Source organism: Quercus lobata, chromosome 2 (genome assembly GCF_001633185.2).
Source record: "Quercus lobata isolate SW786 chromosome 2, ValleyOak3.0 Primary Assembly, whole genome shotgun sequence".
NCBI lineage: Eukaryota > Viridiplantae > Streptophyta > Magnoliopsida > Fagales > Fagaceae > Quercus > Quercus lobata.
In genome coordinates, this window is record NC_044905.1 from 83,919,887 (window position 1) to 83,942,116 (window position 22,230).

A 22,230-nucleotide genomic window follows, 5' to 3' on the forward strand; every position below is an offset into this window, starting at 1 on the left:
AAAATCAACTACACTTACACACAATCATAACTACTTGATGGGGGCTATCTCTTTCGAGGTACATCCTCTAACTCTCACATCTCTTAGAAACACATTTGCAATCATATTTTAAAAGCATTTTGATTCTTTTTGCTTTTATTTTTCTTTGCATATTTTTCTTTTTAAGCATAGCATGCATAGGCATCTAAGAGAGAGAAAAGAAAATACCCAATTATGTAAGCTCAAACATCACACTTTTGCTATGCTGAAACACATAGATGTTATACATGACTGGCAAGCTTTAGTGGTGAGATGATTATTCATGCCTTTCTCTTATGATTTTCTAGTCCTTCCCGTCAAAAAGAGTGATATGAGTGTTCAGTATAAGAGATTACTTCGTAAACACGAGCCACAAAGCTCACTTGCTTAGTTGTGCATTGAGATGCTCATCTAAGCTACAAGAGATACAAAGTTTAGAAAACTTTGTTTCAATGGCCATCTAAGGTACACAAGTACCAATATACACATACACACACTGTTTTTGTATTTTTCTAATTATTCATTTTTTTTTTAAGAAAGGCAAAATAACCAAAAACTGAAAAATAACCAAACAAAAACATAAAAGAAACACAGAAAGCCTAAAACTAGACTGACTCAAAACAAGAAAGTAAAACAAACAAGTAATGCAAAAACATAAAGGGGGGAGAGAGAAACAGTGATTGAATCACTTTGAGCCTTTTTCTTTCCATACCTTGGAAGAACCTTTCCTTTGCGCGAACCTTTGATCCGGTGGTGAAGGGGGGAGAATTGAAACCGTTCAAATTTGAAAGGAACATGAAGGCCATGAGAAGATCTCCAAGAGGAGCAAAAGAGGATAGAAATTGATTTTGGTTTCTAGACGAAAGCATACTATTGCTTTGTTAAGTGGCTAACCACTTATAGCAATTTGGACGAGTATGCGCTGAAGCTCCACAGTGATGACAGAAATGCGGCTTCTTTTGTTGAGACTTTTTGTTTTTGTCCTTCTTGTTCCTAAGATTTTTAGTCTCTTTCTTTTCAACTATAGGGAGTGCTCCTAAAATAGATTTGCCTTTATCTAAGTTCTTACTAGCTATTTCAGTTTTAGCTTCATCACTCTTAGAATTAACATTATCAGCAGGTGAGACAAACACAGATATACTAGATGAGGCAATATTAGAAGAAGAGAAATCATACCCCAAATCGGTTTTATCAAAAGCAGCTTTCTGAAAGCTTAGCATCTCATCGAGCTTTGCATTGCAAGTCCTCTCCAATTGAGCTCTAACCTGGAATAGTTCTGCTTCAAGCTTCTTTGTCCTTTCAGCAAGGAAATTGTTTTCAAATCGTAGTGCTCCAATGGTTTGATTGGCTTTACCAACCTTGGTAGAGAGCTCCTCTCATTCTAGCTCAACATCACTTAGCTTCTTGGTAGCCAGCCTATACAGTTTCTCATGCTTCTCAGAAACCTTGTACAATTTTGCATAGGCTGTATGGATGTCATCTTGATAATCCATTTTCTCAAACTTAGATTCCCCCAAGTCCTTTTTATCATCTACTGTTTTTGTAACCCCTTTTAGTAGGATCATTTGTAGCAGTGAAAGTATTCAAAATTCCCTCGTCATCACTGTCATCTGACTTAATCTCAGGCTCGGTGTCACTTAAGGTAGCAGCAAGAGCCTTGCTTTTCCCAATTGACTTGAGATATGTTAGACATTCTTGTTTCATGTGTCCAAAACCTTGACATTCGAAGCACTTTGGTCCAGAGGGAATAGTGTACTAACTGCCATCCTTAGCATCCTTCTTTTCTCTATCTTGGCTTTTGAACTAAGATGAATTGGATTACTTATAGTCCTTATCAAATCCTTTCGCATTGGCATTCTTTATGAACTTCTTGAACTGCCTAGTGATGTAGGACTTCATTTTGGAATCTTCATCATCTAAATACTCATCGGTCATATTACTTTTGGCTTTCAGTGCCATACTCTTTCCTTTGCTTCATTTCCCGATTCTAGTCAAACCCAATTCATAGGTTTGCAAGTTGCCAACCAGCTCTGTCAAAGGAATAGAGTCAATATCCTTTTATTCTTCAATGGCAGTGATCTTGGCTTGAAATCTCTCAGGCAGAGACCTTAGCACCTTTCTTACAACCTTAGGTTCGGGAATAGAAGGCTGAGTTGACTATGTCCATAAATTTGGCATAGAACTCATCAAATGACTCATCCTCCTCTATCTTTATCTCCTCAATGCTAGTAGTGAGCCTTTGGTGCTTTGAATCCTTGACAGTCTTAGTCCCTTCATAGGTTGTTTGGAGGATGGTCCATACTTCCATAGCAATTCCAGTTGAGGATATCTTCTTGAACTCCTCATTGGTCACCACACTAAATAAGGCATTCAATGCTCTACTGTTGAAGTTTGTCGCTTTGATCGTTGCTTCATCCTAATCAGTTGGCATTTCTTTTGGCTTAGTCCAACCAATCTCCACAACTTGCTGCACCTTCTCATCTAAAGACTGCAAGAAAGCTCTTATGCGTACTTTCTAGTATGCATAGTTAGTGCCATCAAATAAAGGAGGTATAATAAGAGATTGTCCTCTATCCATGACAAACAGGGTCAATGGATCACACAGTAAAGATTAAACCTAATCAGAGTGTGCCCGCTCTGATACCACTTGATAGGCCAAAAATGTATTGACCCCTTCGGCAAATTAATTAATTAATTATCCAAGTTAATTAATTAAGTCAGTTTAACATGAAATAAGCGTGGTAACAAAAACAAATTACCAAATAACTAAATGCAGCGGAAAATAAGTTTAACACAGGTGATTTGTTTACGAATGGGGAAAACCACCAAGGCAAAACCCTACCTAGTGAATTTAAGGTCACGACTCCCAAGAATCCACTATTATCAATCACAAGTAGTTACAAGTAAAAGGAATCCAAATACCTAATATTAACCTGCAGTTGAACCCTTACCCCAATACCCCATTGGATTTGTATTGTAGCGGCAATCTGTCCGTTCAATGCACAAATCTCAATACGTGACTAACACACCAACTGGAGGAAGATGTTGACTTCAAAGTTCTTCAGTTCTTCAACAATGAAGGCTAGGAAGCTCCTTGGTCACAAAACCTTTGGTGTAAAGATGCAATAGCTTCTAGAGAGAATATGATGAATTAGAGCAAATTCTGTCTTCGGTTACAATATGCATGGATTATCTCTTTGGATCACCTTGCATCCCTTTGCATCACTTGTGACGACTCTTAAAATAATTCTTATATATGTCTAGGGTTGTGAGAAAAGAAACCCTACACAAATACTCAAGGATATGCATGTAATCAGATCTGGAAAACATGATTTCGTAATTCTCGACAGATATAGCTTGTGTTAAGCTTATGTCGAGCTTCAGCAGTAATTCTCAATAGAAAGGATTCTGTTAAGTCATCTGTTGAGCTTTAATGAATAACACTTCTTCACTTGGTCAGATTTGCATGACTTCAATACTAAAATTGAACGCTTGTTTCTTGAAGTACTAAACCTATCCTAGATCTACCCAATTACAAATAAAGTGCATTTTGTCAAAAGATTAGTCAATTACATCACATATGTCCCTAACAATAGTAGTTGTTAGACTTATGTACTTTTTGTGTAATAATTATGGAGATTGTTGTTTTATACTTCTCTTATAATTATGCTTGTGGTTTTGTCACAGATTGCCAAAGGGGAAGATTGTTAGGGTCATGTTTTCTATGTAATTGGCTAAGCATTTGACAAAATGCACTTTATTTGTAATTGGGTAGATCTAGTTTAATATATCAAGAAGGATGTTGCTCAAATATATCAAATGGTATCTTTAAAGTCATGAAGATTGATCCAAGAAATAAGTGAAGAAAAGCTGTTTCATTTAGTCTTAATAGAAGCTCGACAGATACTACTATTGAGGTTAAATAAAGAAGCTCAACACAAGCTCGATCTATCGAGAATAAAGATTTCAGAATTTCCAAATTTGAAATTTGGCCGATGCTGTCTTATTTGATTAGGGTTTCTTTTCTCACAACCCTAGTCATATAAGGCTTATTTTAAAAGCCGTCATATACGGATACAAAGACCTAGAACTCACATACTCTAGGTGAAGCTATTGCATTTGTATGCCTTAGGGTTTTGTAGTCAAGTGCTTCCTAATCTTCATCATTTATGAAGTGAAGAACTTTGCAGCTAACAACAATCATTTAAGTTGCTAGAGTTAGTAACATACTGGGATCTATGCAAAGGAGTTAGTCACAAATCGGAAATTTGTGCAACAAAGGAAAGTAGGTTACTACAAGATCAAGTCTAATTGGCTATTGGAGCAAAGGTTTAACAGTAGGTTGGTATTTTGGGATAGGCCAGGGTATTGGTAAGATTCCTAATATTTGTAATGGCTTGATTATTGATTAGTGGATTCTTGGGAATAGTGACCTTAAATTCACCTGGTGGGGATTTTGCCTTACAAAAGGTTTTTCTCATTTGTCAACAAATTACTATGTCAATTTAATTTCCGTTGCATTTAGTTTATTTGGTGATTTGCTGATGCCTCTACGATTTGCATGTAATTTGACCTAATTAATTAACTTGAGTAATTAAATTAATTAACTATGGTCAAGCTATCTTAACCAAACACAATTTCATACCAAATGCAGATTAAATTAGAAAGGTTGAGGGTGTGCTAGTTTGCTAGAAGATATGGCCACAAGAAAAAATCTTGATGCATGTGTTATACTACTTATCTTTAGTAGCAGTTGACATAGAAGCACTACATTGTATTGTGATATGGTACTAGATGACGAAGAATATTACAACCTCATTAATATGATGGTGGAGGGATAATTAAAACGTGCAAAGTGTGTTTCAGATTTTTATAAACAATAAAAGGAAACTGCTCATGTGACCAAAAAAAGAAAAAAACTTCTCACGATACATAATAATGTACGAACTCATGTATCATGACACACCTATATGGATAAGATGACACAGATTTACAACTTTATTCCTTGGTTTTTGGACTTGCATCTCTTTATATAAAATATGCCGTTCTTCTGTAAAGAGAACAACACGTGAATGATTATCAAAAGTAACGAAGTCATCATGAACCCGCTAAGTCCCTGAGATTTAAGTTTAACTATTGCATGCTTGTACAAGGAAAAGACAAATGACTTACAACATAGTTGCTAGTATGGGTTTTCTAAAAAACAATGTTGCTAGTATGGGCTATATAGATATTTTTGTTTGTTTATTTAGACCCCTTAACACAAATTGTATAAACTTAGTAAATTATCCAAGTAGTTATTTAGGTTAATTTTGAGATCTAGGTTAAACAGTAATAAATCATATCATGCACAACAGAAAAGTAAAAGATACAACTATATGATTACCTGAGAAGACTAATGAAACAAACTATTTCAAAATAAAAACCTAGGAAGGATTTAACTTAACTATCCTGAAGGTAAACAAATCCACTAAAATAGAATGGAAGTTTACAAAAATTTTACCACCTAAATCTATTGTTACCTCTACTAGAACTTACTAACACGACCACGTGTAGCTTCAATTCCACAAACACTTCTATTTTGGATTTGTAGAACACAAGCTCCCATACTTATGACTTTGAGATCTCACTCAAAGGTTTCAGATCACTATCAGTAGTAGATCTTTATGCAGCAACTTGTTTCCACCAATTCTTAATTGTAGATCTCATTTCGGTATATGCTTGTAGAGTTAGAAGATTACAGAAACCTCACAGATCTCACAGGAGTAACTCAAAAGTCTTCCAAGAGCTCCTAAAACATAATTAGGATTTTCCTTTTATACCTTGCAGTGTTGGACTGAAACCCTAAACGTTTTTGCTGGCTCAAGCGTGATTCAAAATCTGCATATTTAACTTTTCTACATTTTTCAATCTGTTGAGCTTCATTGAACTTGAACTTTCCTTTTTGCAGTTTGAATGTTCTTGAATCTTGATTTGTATAATCTTGAGCAATGTCTAACACCTAATCTAGACATGTTTTTGTTCTCAGTTTGCCAACTTACACAAAATAAGAATCTAAACTTTTAATCCTAAATATTTAGAACCTAACAATTTTAACTATTGATTGGATGAAAAACTTCGTTCAACTGCGTTAAGGATTGGACAAGGAAAATATTCGTCTAAAAAAAAAAAAAGACTTACAAAATAGTTTACAATGTGATGAATCACGACTGTCAACAAGGGTTGGATAAAAAGAGTCGTACCAATTTACTTGCAAAGTAGTTGCTAGTGTGAGGATATATGTTTAGTTTATTAACATCTCTGGAGTTATACTAGGGTACTGTATTACATAGAATTTCTTCAATTTCAAGGATTCTTTTAATAATAAATGGTTCAGATTATGCCATCATCATCTTCCACTAACTAAATCTCTAAAGAGTTCTTTTTGAGATCATAATTTATATCCAAATTCTGTTGCGGTATATTATAAGTAACTGTCTATTACTCTTACATGATCATTTTCACTCTAGAGCATTCAAAGCCAATCATCTAATATAATGATTTTTTAAAAACAATTTGTCTCCACTACATCTCAACACTATCAGTGAAAGTAATTAAGTAAAAGGTTTTTATAAAAAACTCTGGAAATCATCACTTAAGCGGAGATAGTATCTTCTGAGTGGGACCCAATGTCTCACACATACGCCCGTCTCATACAAAATATTTTCCACTTCAGCTTCCCTCTCATCCCTCTCCCACCCTTTATCTCTGACCCCATTATCTTATTCCTCCACAACGTGCCAAGCCTTACGCCTGGTGGTTCTAATTATTCTTCATCTTCATTGCTTTTTCTCGATATTAGTAAAATATGCTATTCTAGGTACTAGGAAGTATTGGTTTTGCTTTCAATTTAGGTACTGATATTTTATTTTTAAAAAAAATAATTTTGGTGCTGACAGAGGAGGAGAAAAGACAAGATAATTTGAGGGTTTGAGACAACTTCACAAGTTTAATCCAATCCATTTGCGTTCTTAAATTATTAATTTTTAAAGTTGCCTTTAAAAACTTAAAACCATTATTTTAGGATTTTGTGATGGAAGATGAGATGACATAATCTTAACCATTTATTATATATATATATATATATATATATATATAAATCAAGACTACAGGAATTTTCCTTGATATAATACCCTAACAGTTCTTGAAGATCTTTATCTTTGTTGGGAATACAACATACAGTATATTATTATAGTTCATATGCTTAGAGTATTCACATTGGAAGTGTCAAAATAGCTAACATGTAATTTTAGTACTCAAAACACGAAAAATTCCACTACGTCAAAAGTGTCAAACTTATAAATTTTTAATACCTAGCTATAATAAGCTGTCAAATCTAGCAGTTTATTAGAGAGAGAGAGAAATTAAGAGAAACTTGAAAGTGGTAAATGAAAGAATATTTAAATGAAGTTAGTAAGGATAAAGTATTTAATGGTGGGTGTATTATAAAATAATGTGTTAAAATAGAAAAAGTTACTTTTTAAGTCGTTAAAAGATAAATTTGTTATTAACGTTGACGTGAATACTCTTATTACCGATATGCCATCAATTACAACAACAACAAAAAACGTAATTCTAGCATTCATTTATTATTTTGTTGACATGAAACAAATCAATCAATCATATTCATTACCATACTAATTACCATATTAATTTGCAAAAGTTGTGTACTAAAATTTGTAGTATCTATAATATTTTCCTTTCAAGATATCATTATTGGTAACAAGAATTGGTCAAGGAAACGGTGTAAAAATTAGGTATAGTATTTTAGGTGCAGTATGTTAGATTCCCCAACTAAATTTATGACGAAATTTGATTCCAAACATATTTTGAGATATCTTTTCAATCTAATGACGATTTATAAGACCATCCATATGTATTATTTAAGCAAGTCACACAACTAATTAAAAAAGTAACATGACTAGATTAACACATTAATAGTTTCTACAATAGCTACACAGTGGGTTAGGAAAAAAAAAACTTTAAAGATATTTGAAGCGTAATTTTTTTTCTTAAATTTAATTTAATTGCATTAAATTTAAATGTCTTTGAAAAAGATAATACGGAGTTTATTAGTCAATACAACTATCTGCTTAAATTTCATTTTTTTAAAAAATCTAAAAAATTACTGTAGCTAAATTTTAGCACGATAAAACAAGTCTTTCCATATGACATAAAAGGAAGTTGCCAGCATCAATTGCAACTAATTTATAATTGGACGGCTTACTTTATCCAGCTTTTGAATATTTTCATTTATTTTAATCCTCTCCACACTTTTTGACCGCTTTTTTTTTTTTTTTTTTTTTTTGAGAAACCACTTTTTCACCGCTTGATTGAGAATATTTAAGCACTTGGGCATTCCATTGATTCTCAAACTTTTCTTCCCTTCAACAATTATTTCCACACTTCTAGTGTAGAGGAATTGTCCTTCAAGAACTAACAACATTTGGTGGTCTATATACTGAGGGAAGCTCCTTGATCCATTTGAGGTTAACCATTCTTCAGGTAGATATATAATATGAATGCATGCATTCACATCTTTTATTTCTCCTATCGTCTCTCTTCTTTCATATTTGGTTAGACGAAAATATGTACGGTTTTGTAATTGTAGAACTATATCATCGATGTTTTTCCTATTTCGTACGCAGACACAATATACGTTTGTAGACCCATCAAAAGAAAAAGAAAAAGAAAAATGATATATATATATACATAGACACACACGTTTGTTAGTCAAATACAAACATAAAAGCATAAGCAAATCACAAGCGTAAAGTTTATTCCAGAAAATTAATTGAACCCCATGCTTTCATCTATACTGTTGATAACGGGATGAGACCAGAATTTAGTTTGTGGGGGCCAAAACTTATAAAAAGTTCGACCGCTTAAATATAAGAAATATACTGAAAATCAAAACTACATAAACAAAATAACATATATAAAAGAGAAATATACTAACAAGTATTTAGTATTAATAAAATATAAACAAAATAATAGATATAAATTTTTTTAGTACATTTAGGGTTTAGGGAACTTGTTGATTTCCTTTTAAAAACCAAAAACCATTTATAATTGATATGGTACTGAATTTTTTTCTAATCTACCTTTTATTATATAAATAAAAGAGCTTGTGAGAATATCAGAGTATATTTTGTTCTAAATTATATTTTGACAATATGCATTATTGAAATTCTTCATTTTATCGTTTTAATAGAAATTGAGCTTCCGTTTGAATAAAATTATAAATGAAAGTTATTTTATTATTCAGCTTATTTTTGCTACTATTAATGAGTCTCATTGTATTTTTTGATACTATTTATGGGCCCTATTGTACTATTTCAATCAACTTTTACTTTTATCTATAGTACTTTTAGCAATAAGTTTTAAGTTTCAACAAAATAAGCAGTATCCAAACAAACCCAAATGTTTTTTGGTCCTTAATTACTAGTTTAATAATTTTTTGAGACCCAAATGTCAAATTAGTTTATGCTCGTACTTGTGTTACCATTTTCAACAATCTTTTTTATTTATTTATTTATTTTTTTTATGAGTTGAAGTCTTATGGATAATACTTTTCTACCAACAAACAAATATAATCATTTCTAAAAAGATTTATATGCTCGAGGATGCAAAACCGAGATAGGAATAAGTAATTCTATTGCATACTCACTAGCTTGGTGATTTACTTCTTGTAATTAAGATTTATTGAAGCATTGAATATATCTAATCGATGATGACAGTGTTCAATTGCAAAATTATCTTGTTGATGATGAAAAATTCCAAATCTTATAGGTTAAATTTTGAATTTTTGGGTTAAATATGAATTTTATAAACTTTAAATTTCAAATCTTTTCTATTAATAATGCACCATTAAAATTTTTTCTAAAATGTCCCCTTGGTCTGTGTTGACATCCCAAAATCTTTATTGCTTACGTCTAATGTTTCGGCCAATAACTTGCATGTGTTGAGTTTGAACATTTATGCTTAATCATTTGATATATATATATATATATATATATAGAGGATGTTGAATTTAACATAGAATTATCACTAACGTTACTTAATTGTCTTTTATTTACAATTTACCACCTCATATGTTGTAAAAAGAATTGTGGAAAAAAAAGAGTACCTATTATTCTTCTTAAGACTCAAACTTAATAATTAAACACAGATCCTGAGACACCAGTACTATTCTAAAAAATATGGAATGATGGTCTCTCTTTAGATTTGTTAATACTTTTGTCTCAATAATAAGTGGATCTTGCAAAGAGACGTGATCCAGGTTGACCATTTAAAAAAAAAAAAAAAAAACATAAACATCACATCAATATCAACCAGAGCAGCCTATTCATTCGAAACTCGATTCTTCAAGATATGTTGAACTTTGAAGAGATGAGTTTTGAGGCAAATTCTTCAATTAAATTTCAAACAGTGTTGTTTTGGCATATAATTCTCAAAAGAATATTATTCAGCGAAAAAAGCCCGAGAGTCTTACACCAAATTAAGAAAAGAAGAAAATATTAAAATTCTGATTGGGTAAAAGTACAAACCATTATAATTATAGGGTTTGTCCTTTCTGACAAATAAGAATTATCTCTTTGAGCTGATCGCGCTAATTTGGCTTATGTAAGAACTTTAACATAAATTTCATCATGCATCACATAGTTTATATTTCACACTGAAATCTTTCTTTTCAGGTGCACAAAATTTACTTGATAAGTTGCAATGACAAGAAATAATATCGATTCAAACGACGGTAAATATTTTACTTTCTTATCTAGTATGGTTTCCATGAGTTCTTAATGAAATGCATATGTCTGACAAAGATATCACTAAAGTCTGCAACCGATTGTATTAAGAATACATTCTCAAATTAACATCAAATTTTCATTCAAAATATAATATCAATACAGTAAAAAAACAATTATGTCCGTTATAAATGTTCTATTTGATATTCCCCCAATTATAATTTGTAAAACATAATTTTTTTTTTTTTTTTGTTTATAAATTAACTATAGTTTAAAATAGGAAAAAATCAAACATATATATTGTAATTGAAGTATAAAATAGAACAGTAAGAATAAAATAGAAGATTACTATTCTATAAAATACCTGTACTTGTACTATGATTTTTACTTGTACAGAGCGTGCACGTGGAAAGCTTTATCTGGCTGCGCTGAATGGTGATTGGAACTCTGTTAAGGATATGACCAGAATTCAAAGAATAATTACAAAGAAAAAAGAAACCACTCTTCACATTGCTGCTGCAGCAAACCAGGAAAAATTTGTGAGGAATTTATTGAGGACGATGATTTACAACAACCCATACGAAAACCTAACAGCTGTGAATGAGATTGGGAACACTGCCTTGACTTACGCTGCTGCAACTGGAAATGTGAATATTGCCATGGCGATGCTGGATATAAATAGTGACCTGCCAAACCTTCATAGTGGGGTGAAACCACTTTGTATGGCTGCTTCCTTAGGACACAGAAAAATGGTGCAGCTTCTTTATTCTAAGACCAAAGAGGCGGTTCGCGAGTGGAAGGAAGATGAGCAGGATGATTTATTTATCACTTGCATTGAGAGTGACTTATATGGTAAGCAAAAGAAATTATACTGTTTCTTGCTTTTTTCTTTTTGGAGGGGGGTGTTTTGAAATTCGAAATATTAACCATGGCTTAAACATTTAAAGTGGTGTGACAAGTTCATATAATCTAAGCTAAACGAGGACAAGATACACAATTTCACTCATTTTCTAAATGTGGTATGAAAGTATTGGTTCGGATTAATATACTAATCGGTCATCTTTACCTCATAGCTTAAATTTTTAGTTTCAATGAACTTTACCATGCCATCTTTCTTTCTTTTTTTTTCTTTTCTCTTGAAACTACAGTATCAAATAATTTGTAGCATTGTGATCTTCTCTTTTCTTATATATATATATAAAGAATGAGATTCTTCATATCGAATTCTATCTGATTAAGATCAATCATGGCTCTCTAATTAATCTCTCTAAACAAAAGTTCCAGTGCCCGGCCGACACTAGTTAGGTAAAAACTAGTGAATGACGAAAAAAAAGTTTTCAAAAGAAACCGTTGCTTGTATTTCTCATATGATTATGGCACGCTTTACGTAGCTTATCTTTCATGAAATAAATATCGACATGTTCCTTCTCAATATTTTTTACTTTATCAATAAAACATAACTAAATACGGAGAAGAAAAAGAATTTCGTCCATGAATATTTTTGCTTGGAATTTTTGTTTTTGTGATAAAATAATGCAAGCGTAGCCTGGGAAATTTGGTATAAAATAATGCAGGAGTAGCCTTGGAAATGCTGGAGGACAACCCTAATTTAGCCACTGCTAGAAACAAGGATGAAGAGACTGTACTGCAACTGTTAGCTTGCAATCCTTCCGCATTTGTTGGTGAAACTCAAACATGTGAGTTATTATTATTATTTTTCTTATGTGAATTATTTTGACTGAAATTCTTAAATCTTGTATGGTGATATATTCCTTAATCATGTGGTATGACATACAATGACATGAGTTAAATACTTTTTATATGGAAAGTGAAAGGGCAATTTAGATCTCGTCGATTGATTTTAGATGAATTATATCAACTTTACACATTAATAGATTATAGATTCAATTGAGCTCTGGTTAAGTTACCACAACATAAACAAATCATAGAATAAGACAGCATAAAATAAATGGCATAGGTGATTTGTTGACAATTGAATCCCCCAGTGGGTGATAGCTACAAAACAAATTATGACGAGGTGGTCTTTGAAGATACAAACGAAGCAGGAATCGGGGTAGTAGTCCGTAATGCCAAACGGGAAGTTATAGCTCCACTATCCGAAAAAATACCTCTCTCCTCTTCAGTGGAGGTCTTGGAGGTAATTGTAGCACGAAGAGAAACTCAATTCATTGTGGAATTAGACATTCCACAATCTGTTTTTGAAGGAGATTCAGAGGTGGTGTGCAATGCTCTTGCGGCTGTTGATTTTGCTCATTTGGCCATTGGTCAATTTATAAAAGACATAATTTCTATTGCAAGTACTCTTAGATTTCATTCTTTCTCTCACACTAGGCGGCAGAGTAATTTTGTAGCCTATGCCTTAGCCAAGAGAGTGAGATTATCTTTTCCTTTTTTAGTTTGGATGGAGTCTATTTTACCAAATATTTTTCAGTTTGTTGTTTCTGAATTTTCAATTAGTTGAATAAAAGTGCTCAGTAATTTTCCTTAAAAAATAATTAAAATTGAAAAAAAAAAGTTCCTAATTGCTACCTAGTAGCACTTATAGAAGTGACCCTGCAATCTGCTCCAAAGAGTTTGGACTTTTCTAATTTGAAATTCTTGACACAAACCATATCTATGACTTCAAGTATTGGCTTAAAGATTTCTTATCCACTATAGAATAGGGAAGGCTTTGTGGCTTCAACTTTTGATCACCAATGTAAGTACTATTCTTTAGATTTGCTTTTGTGAAACTTGGTATTTGGTGAAATTAAGAGGCTTAGGGTCTTGATCTTCTTAGATGCACGATGATGCTCTCTCTAACCACTTTTAGTTGAGTTTAGTGGGCCCTCATATAGTGTGATAAGTAGGTACTAGTCATCAATCGACTTAATGGGCCTGACTAGAATTACGCTTCCTGTGTCCTGATGTTCTTGATCAATTGAGAGACAATTCAGGGTTTGTTTAACTAAATCTAATAACTTGCGCTAGAGTCATATTTTCTATGTAATTGGCTAATTTTTTTACAAAACACGCTTTACTTGTATTTGGGTAGATCTAAGATGAGTTCAATATATCAAGAAGTATGTTGATCAAACATATCAAGTGATATCTTTAAAGTCATGAAGATTGATCCAAAAAACAAGTGAAGAAAAGCCAATTAATTAAGTCTTGACAGAAGCTCGATAGATATTGCTATCGAGATTAAATGAAGATGCTCGACACAAGCTTGACACAAGCTCGATCTATCAAGAATTACAATCTCAGAATTTCTAGTTTTGAATTACAATCTCAGAATTATACAAGACTTCTATATGTAGAAGGACTGAGGGTAAATCTATAGAGCATAAGTCAAATTTGCAATCAAGACTTCAAGGTATTGTTCTCCAAAGGAAAATGTCTAGTACTCAATGAACTAGGTGAACAGCTTATTGACAGGGTCTGTACTATGGATAATTGCTATGGTTTTGTTCCATAGTGCTAAAATTGTCTGTAATAGTATTTGGATGCCCAACAAAGACTTATGGCATCAAAGGATGGGACATGCAAGCTATAAACAACTTTCTATTGTTTCCAAGAAGGAAGCAATGTTAGGCATTCCTATGCTGGTTAAAGTTGACAATGCGGTATGTGGACCATGTCAACTCTTAAAATAGACAAGAGCTCATCATCAAATAACCTTAATCACAGCCACAGCTAGACCACTTGAGTTACTTCATATTGATCTCATGGATCCTACTAGAATGGAATCTCTGGGAGTCAAGAGATATATCATAGTTGTGGTAAATGACTTTACTAGATTTACATGGACAATTCTGCTAAGGTCCAAGTATGAAGCACCTTAACAAATAGAAATCCTATGTAAAAGATTGCAAAATGAGAAAGGAATGAGTATAAATCGTCTTCGGAGCAATCATGGAAGAGAGTTTGGGAACTCTCAACTAGAGCAATTCTGCACTAAAGCTAACATAGCTCAAAAATTCTCTGCCCCAATCAGTCCTCAACGAAATGGAGTAGTGGAAAGGAAGAATAGAGTCATTCAAGAAATGGCTAGAGATATGATGTACAATAAGGATGTTGTTAAAAATTTATGGGGTGAAACGGTGAATATTGCAAGTTGTACTGTAAATAGAGTGTACTTTAGACCAGGAACAAAGAAAACTTCATATAAGCTGTGGAAAGGGAGAAAGCCAAATGTAAGAATTTTTGGTAGCACATGCTTTATCTTAAAAGATAGAGAAAATGTCGAGAAGTTTGACACTCGTAGTGATGAAGGGATTTTCCTTGGGTACTCGTCATTTAGCAAGGTCTACAGAGTGTTCAACAAAAGGACAAGTAAAGTCATAGAGACTGTGAATGTTGTGATTGATGAAACCTCAGCCTCCTTCACACAAAAGGAAGTTGATCAACTGCCAAAGTTTACTCTTCCTTCAATTCCTAAAAGTGACAAAGTTGAAGAAGAATCTCCTTGTACTTCTATACCAAATATTGCTCAGTCTTCTAACAACAATCGTGTTGAAGATGTTTCGAAACCAACCACTCCTCTCCCACCTATTGGTCACATGGAAAGGGAACCTTCATCCAAAGTTAGATTAAACCATCCTCCGAAAGCAATTGTTGGAAATATGAATGAATTAAACTTGAGGAAGCACTTCAAGATGAAAGCTGGGTGGAGTTTCATCAGTTTTAGAGAAATGATGTCTGGACTCTTGTCCTAAGACTAGAAGGTGTGAATATTATAGGTACAAAATGGATCTTCCATAACAAGATTGATGAGGAAGGCAATGTCATTGGAAATATAGCTAGACTCATTGCTCAAGGATATACTCAGAATTGAAAGGGTTGATTTTGATGAGACGTTTGCACTAATGGCTCGGATCAAATCCATACGTATATTACTAGCTCTAGCTTGTCATCTAAAATTCAAGTTGTATCAAATGGATGTCAAGAGTGCTTTCCTGAATGGGTTTCTCAAGGAGGAAGTTTATGTATCATAACCCAAGGGATTTGATGATCCACATCATCCTAATCACGTGCTTTATCTAAAGAAGGCACTGTATGGCTTGAAGCAAGCACTAAGGGCATGATATGATTGTCTTACAGAGTATTTGATGAATAATGTATTTTCAAGAGGACAAGCAGATCAAACCTTGTTCATCAAGAAGGTCGATGGAGAATTGGTTGTAGCTCAAGTATATGTCGATGATATCATCTTCGGATCTACAAAAAACCATCCGACATATTCTATTTCTAGTATGATGCACACTGAATTCAAGATGAGCATGGTAGGAAAGCTAAATTACTTCCTTGGTCTTCAAATTCAACAAAATGAGTTTGGTATCTTCATCTCTCAATCTAAATATGCAAATAATCTTGTTAGGAAATTTGGTTTAGAGTCTACTAGCTTTGTTAGAACCCCTATGAGTCCAAATGTTAAACTCACTATAGACTTGTTACGCAAAAGTGTTAATCCTACTTTCTATAGAAGCATGATAGGTAGCATCCTTTACCTCACAACTAGTAGACCTGACATTATCTACAGTGTTGGAGTGTGTGCTCGATATCAAGCCAACCCGAAAGAGTCTTATGTTACTGCTGTAAAATGTATCATCAAATACGTTAAATTCACTAGTAACTTTCATGTGTTTAGTATGATAAGGACATAAATGATGTTTTGGCTAGGTATTCTAATGCTAATTGAGTTGGCAATGCTGATGATCGTAAAAGTACTCCTTGTGAGTGTTTCTATTTGGGAAACAATCTTGTCTCATGGATAAGTAAGAAACAAAATTCCATACTTTTTCCACCGTTGAGGCTGAATACATTGTTGCAAGTAGTTGCTACACTCAAACTCCTTTGGATGCAAAAATTTCTTTTTGATTATGGTATTTGTCAAAAACATCTCACCATATACTGTGACAATACCAATGCCATTAATATCTCTAAGAATCCTGTACAACATTCTCGAACTAAACATATTGAGATCTAACATCACTTCATTCATGAGTTGGTAGAAGATGACACTCACTCTTGAGTTCATTAAAATTGATGATCAAAAGGCTAATCTTTTCACAAAAACTCTAGATGGTCATTGGTTTGAATTCTTGCATCAAAGCATTGGTGTAATCTCTTTGGCTTAAATCTTCTCTTCCCCCCCGCCCCCCTTCATGCTTCTGCATTGATGCATCTAGTTTTATTGCTTTTTAATATGTTTGTTGGTGTGTGTTTGCTTTCAATAGAAAAAGGGGGGAAATCTGAAAAAATACAAAAACAGTGTGTGTTTATGTATATTGGTACTTGTGTACCTTGGATGGGCTTTGGAACAAATTGTCTTAGCTTTATATCTCTTGTAACTTAGATAAGTGTCTTCATGCACAACTAAGCAATGTGAGCTTTGTGGCTTGTTATGTGATTTTTATGATTTGGTTAATCTTTTATCATTCATATCATTATCACTCTTTTTGATGGGAAGGACTAAAAAATCATAAGAAAAATGTATAAATAACTATCTCACTACTAAAACTCATCAATCATAAAACATTTGTGTACAATTCATAAAAGTCGTGCTTGGTAAGGGTAGCACTTCCATAGCAAGAAAATGATGTTTGGCCTACATAATTGGGTATCTCTTTTCTATCTCCTTTATGCCCATGCAAGATATGCCATTATATGTTTTAAAGAAAAATATACAAAGAACATGAAAAACAAAAAGAATCAAAATGCTTGTAAATCCTCCTTGAAAAACCATGTTTCTATATGCTCAATAGAAGCTCGATACCTCTCGACACAAGCCTCTTCTATTGAGGTTTTCTGGGTTTCTTTCGATATCTCTCGATAGATAGCTCGATCCATCAAGCCTTTTTTTTTTAACTCTCTGTCTACTCGATAGAAGCTTGACACCTCCTCAATCCATTAAAGTAATTTGGCTGTTGACACCTCCTTGATACCTCTTAATCTATTAAGATTTTGTTCTTGACACCTCCTCAATACCTCTCGATCTATCGAGGTGACTGATTCTATATATAGTCAAGGTTCTACCCAATTCATTTCTCACTCAAATATTTCAATCTCTCTCCCTTCTCTCTCGATCCAAACACCTTCCTTCCAAAAAGTCCTTCCTCTCTTCAAGGGTTTGGCCTATTCTAAGCTCTAATTCATTGGCAAGTGGTCTAAATCTCTTCCTATCCTCATATTTCATGCATTTAGACCTAGGTTTTCAAAATTTTTGGTAAATTTGGGGTTTTTTGAGTTTTTGTGAAAAATTTTGGGTTGGGCTTTGCTAAAATGTTTCTCACATGCTTATGCATTGCATTCTCAAGTATTATAATCATGTTTCATGCATTGTATGACTGATTATATACAGTGAATGTTGTAGTTTGGATTGGGTTTTTGCCCATGTTGCAGTTTTTTTTTTTCCACATTACATGCTTATGCATTCCCATGCATTGTTCTTCTCTTCTTTATTCTTTTCTGGAGTTGATATTCTATTGTGTTTCTCTCTTTGCTCTCTCCCATAGTTTCCTTGACAAGGCTCCCAAGAAATCTACTCCTTCGAAGAACCCGATATCTTGTCATGGTTCTTCATCATCTTCTCTTCCTTTTATTCCAGCTAGTGATAGGTTCCGTAATTCAAACTCTCAAAAGGATTTCGACGAGAACTTCTGTGGCCAGGCAATTCATTCAGAACGCCAAGTCATTCTGTCTAACTTTTCAGTCATGCCTCTTCTCGGTGCATTTAGTTCTCAAGGTTGGGTATCTCTTGCGTGAATCCCACAAGGTGTCTCGGCATGTTTATATAGAAGTTCTACTCCAACATACATGCCATCAATACCTCTATTCCTCGGTTTACTACAGTTTTCTGAGGAACACATATCGTAATTACCCTGGAGCTCATTTCCAAGGTAATACATATCCCTAGGGTAGCTCATCCAGACTACCCTAGTCATCCTCGTCTCCGTTCTATCTTTCGAGACGAGTTGGCCTCACATTTTTGTGAGAAAGCCATGGTGTGGGGTAATACTTTTAACTTCAGCATACACGACTTTGCTAAAGGTCCAAGGATCTTTAGTATGGTGATGACCTTTGTTTTCACTCCACGGCCACACTATAACACTATCACCAAGCCTCGTGCACGTTTTCTTTTCTCTTTATTGGAGGATCTTTCTATAGATTTTTTGTCACACATGATAGTATCTATGATAGATGTCTATTGAGACACTACTATACATGATAAGCTAATTTTTCCTTTAGCTATCACACGCATTCTCACATAATTGCACATTCCTATTCCTTCTTCCCCTCATTTTCTTGCCATAGGGGCTATCATTTAGGAATCTATATGGAGGAGTGATACACAGCTTGCAACCAAGCGGTCTCATCATGAGCCCACTCCAGCTCAGCAGGAGAAGACTGACATTCGAGCTATGAAGGATGTTGCCAATGCCTCTCGACCCTCTTCTTCATCTGTTAAATCTTCCTTTTTGGAGTAGAGGCATCTTTCACTGCCATCTTGGATCAACTTCAGTAGATGCATTTTGACTTTGGTAGTCATCTCAACACTCTTTGATGAGGTGTGTCAAATTAACACCAGAGTTGGTCGTATTGCTCACCAACAGTCACGTCTTGGTGGCTTTTCTCCTTCTCCTTCACCTGATCCTTTTGAGGAGTCTTCTAATGGTGGGGATGATGAGAGTGGTGATACTTCTAGCTTGGAGTATGATGATGAGATGACTGGCTCTCAGTGATTCACCTTCTGTCACTCGAGACAAAAAGGGGAAGTAGTTTTGGTTATGAGAAAGTAATCATGTTGTTAAGGGGAGAGCTAGTTTAGTGATAGGGAAAAGTGTATTTGAGAGATGTAGTGAGGTTTTTGTTGTATTGTTCTCATTACATGTACCTTAGTCTTATGACCTTTTTACATACATTGTAGTTCTTTTTTCTTGATATATATGATGATGATATATGTTTTTCACCTTATCCCACATGTGGTTTCTTTTCTCTTTTTATACACATGTTTCTTAGTTTATATAACTTGTCTATATTTCACAATTGATGCCTTGATGGATCTTGTTCAAATGTTTTAGTTAAGATAGGTTGCAAGTCTTTCATGTCATGATCTCTCTTATTGCGAAGTTTTTCGAGTGTTCATAGTAGTTGTTAGACTTATGTACTTTTTGTGTAATAGTTATGGATATTGTTTTTCTATACTTCTCCCATAATTATGCTTGTGGTTTTGTCACGGATTGCCAAAGGGAGAGATTGTTAAGGTTATATTTTCTATATAATTGGCTAATCTTTTGACAAAATGCACTTTACTTGTATTTGGGTAGATCTAAGATGGCTTTAATATAACAAGAAGTATGTTGATCAAACATATCAAGTGGTTTTATTAAAGTCCTAAAGATTGATCCAAAAAACAAGTGAAGAAAAGTTGTTTCATTATGTATCGATAGAAGCTCGACAGATACTACCATCGAGGTTAAATGAAGAAGCTTGACACAAGCTCGTTCTATTGAGAATTACGATTTCATAATTTCTAGATCTGAAATTCTGCCCATGCTGTTTTATTTGATTAGGATTTCTTTTCTCACAACCCTAGTCATATATAAGACATATTTTAGAAGTCGTCGTATATGGATACAGAGACCTAGAACTTATGATATAATCTGTGTGAAGCTACTATGTTTGTATGCCTTAGGATTTTGTAACGAAATGCTTCTTGATCTTCATCTTTTATGAAGTGAAGGACTTTGCAACCAACAATAATTATTCAAGTTGCTGAAGTTAGTCACATACTAGGATCCGTACAAAGGAGTTAGTTATAGATTGTTTGCCTTCATACATACTTAGGGTTATCAACATCTAGATTGATGCCAAGAGCTTGGTGATCTCTACAGTTGCTGTTTCAAGAGCTTAAAGGAAAACACAAGTAGGAGTACTTGTGATTGCTGATTGCTGTGGATCAGAAGAAAGAAGTGGTCTGTGGACTCGGAGCTGTTACGTGGTCGTGGTAGTAAGTTTTCTACTCGAGGTAGCAATAAGATGTTAGTGGTCTAAGTTGCTATTGTAAAAACTTCAATTCTTTCATAGTGGATCTGTTTTACCTTGAGGATAGCTAGATTAAATCCTCCCCAGGCTTTTTACTGGTTAGGTTTTCTTGGGTTATTAGATCTTTGCGTTCTTTATTTTCCGCTGCTTTATTGTTTATGTTTATTTTTGTTTAACCTAATCTTGAATAACAATCTTGTTAATCAACTTAATATAATATTAGGTTAAACAACTTGTTTTAAGGGGTCTAAAAATGTACAATTATAGATAATTTTAATTGTCTTGTTGCTCATGCTTGTAAACTATTAAATAAAGAAGACACTACTTTTTATATTGATTTTTATTGATGTTTGTGAAACTCTTTATAAGGAATTATTTAAATCTTTAATAGTTTCTAAGAAACTCTAGGAAGAGTTAAAAATGAACTAATTGTGAGATTGGATTAATTAAATAAGAAGAATGAAATTTTAAGAAAACAATTTTCCTCTCATGATGAAAAGATGTAAAGCTTGGAGTGAGATAAGTTAGCTGAGTCTAAATCTAAACTAGAAAATTTGTCTAGTACCCAGCTTGTTGTTATTCTACTCCCATTAAGCCTAAAAATGACAAAGTTTATATTCCTCAATTTAGGAGGAATCATAAAGAAAAGACTAATTTTATTAGGTTAGACAAAGGTAAATAATTTGATATTGATGCTAAAATTTCTAAACCTGTGTCTAAACCCACTACTAGTTTGCAGAAGAAATTTGATTTTGTGCCTACCTATCACCATTGTTGTGTTGTTGGTCACATTAGACCAAATTGTTCTTTGCTAAGGCAAGATCCAAAACCTATGACTTGAGCTCCTTCTAGGAATATTGATGTTCTTAAATTTGTTCTTGTTTGTTAATTTTGTGATGTTTCCAGTCACATTCGTTCTAACTATCATAAATTAAAATTTAAGATTTTTTTTTTTCAATTTAGGACAAGAGATCATGTACCTCATGCCACAAGTCCAAAAAAAATTATTTAGCATCGTTTTGAAAAATTTAAGATTGATGGCTTGAGAAAGAAAATTTCAAGATTTCTGTCATTCTCAAAAGAATTTTATTCTTCATCAAATACACTTTTTTTTCATAATTTTTCACCTACAAAACCAAAGACACGTGTTGTGTGTATGAGAAAATATTTTCTAAAATGAATTTTTTGTTTTATCCTTAATTTAATTCTTTCAATTATTTGTGGACATATTTATGTTTTATTTTTGGTTTTTTTAAAATTCTTTTTGTTTTTTTTATTATTAAAAAAAATCCAAAAACAATAAAATTTTCAAAAATATAAAAATATTTTTTTTTGTGTCTTTTTTTTTTTTTTTTCGAGGTGTATTACAAGAATGCTA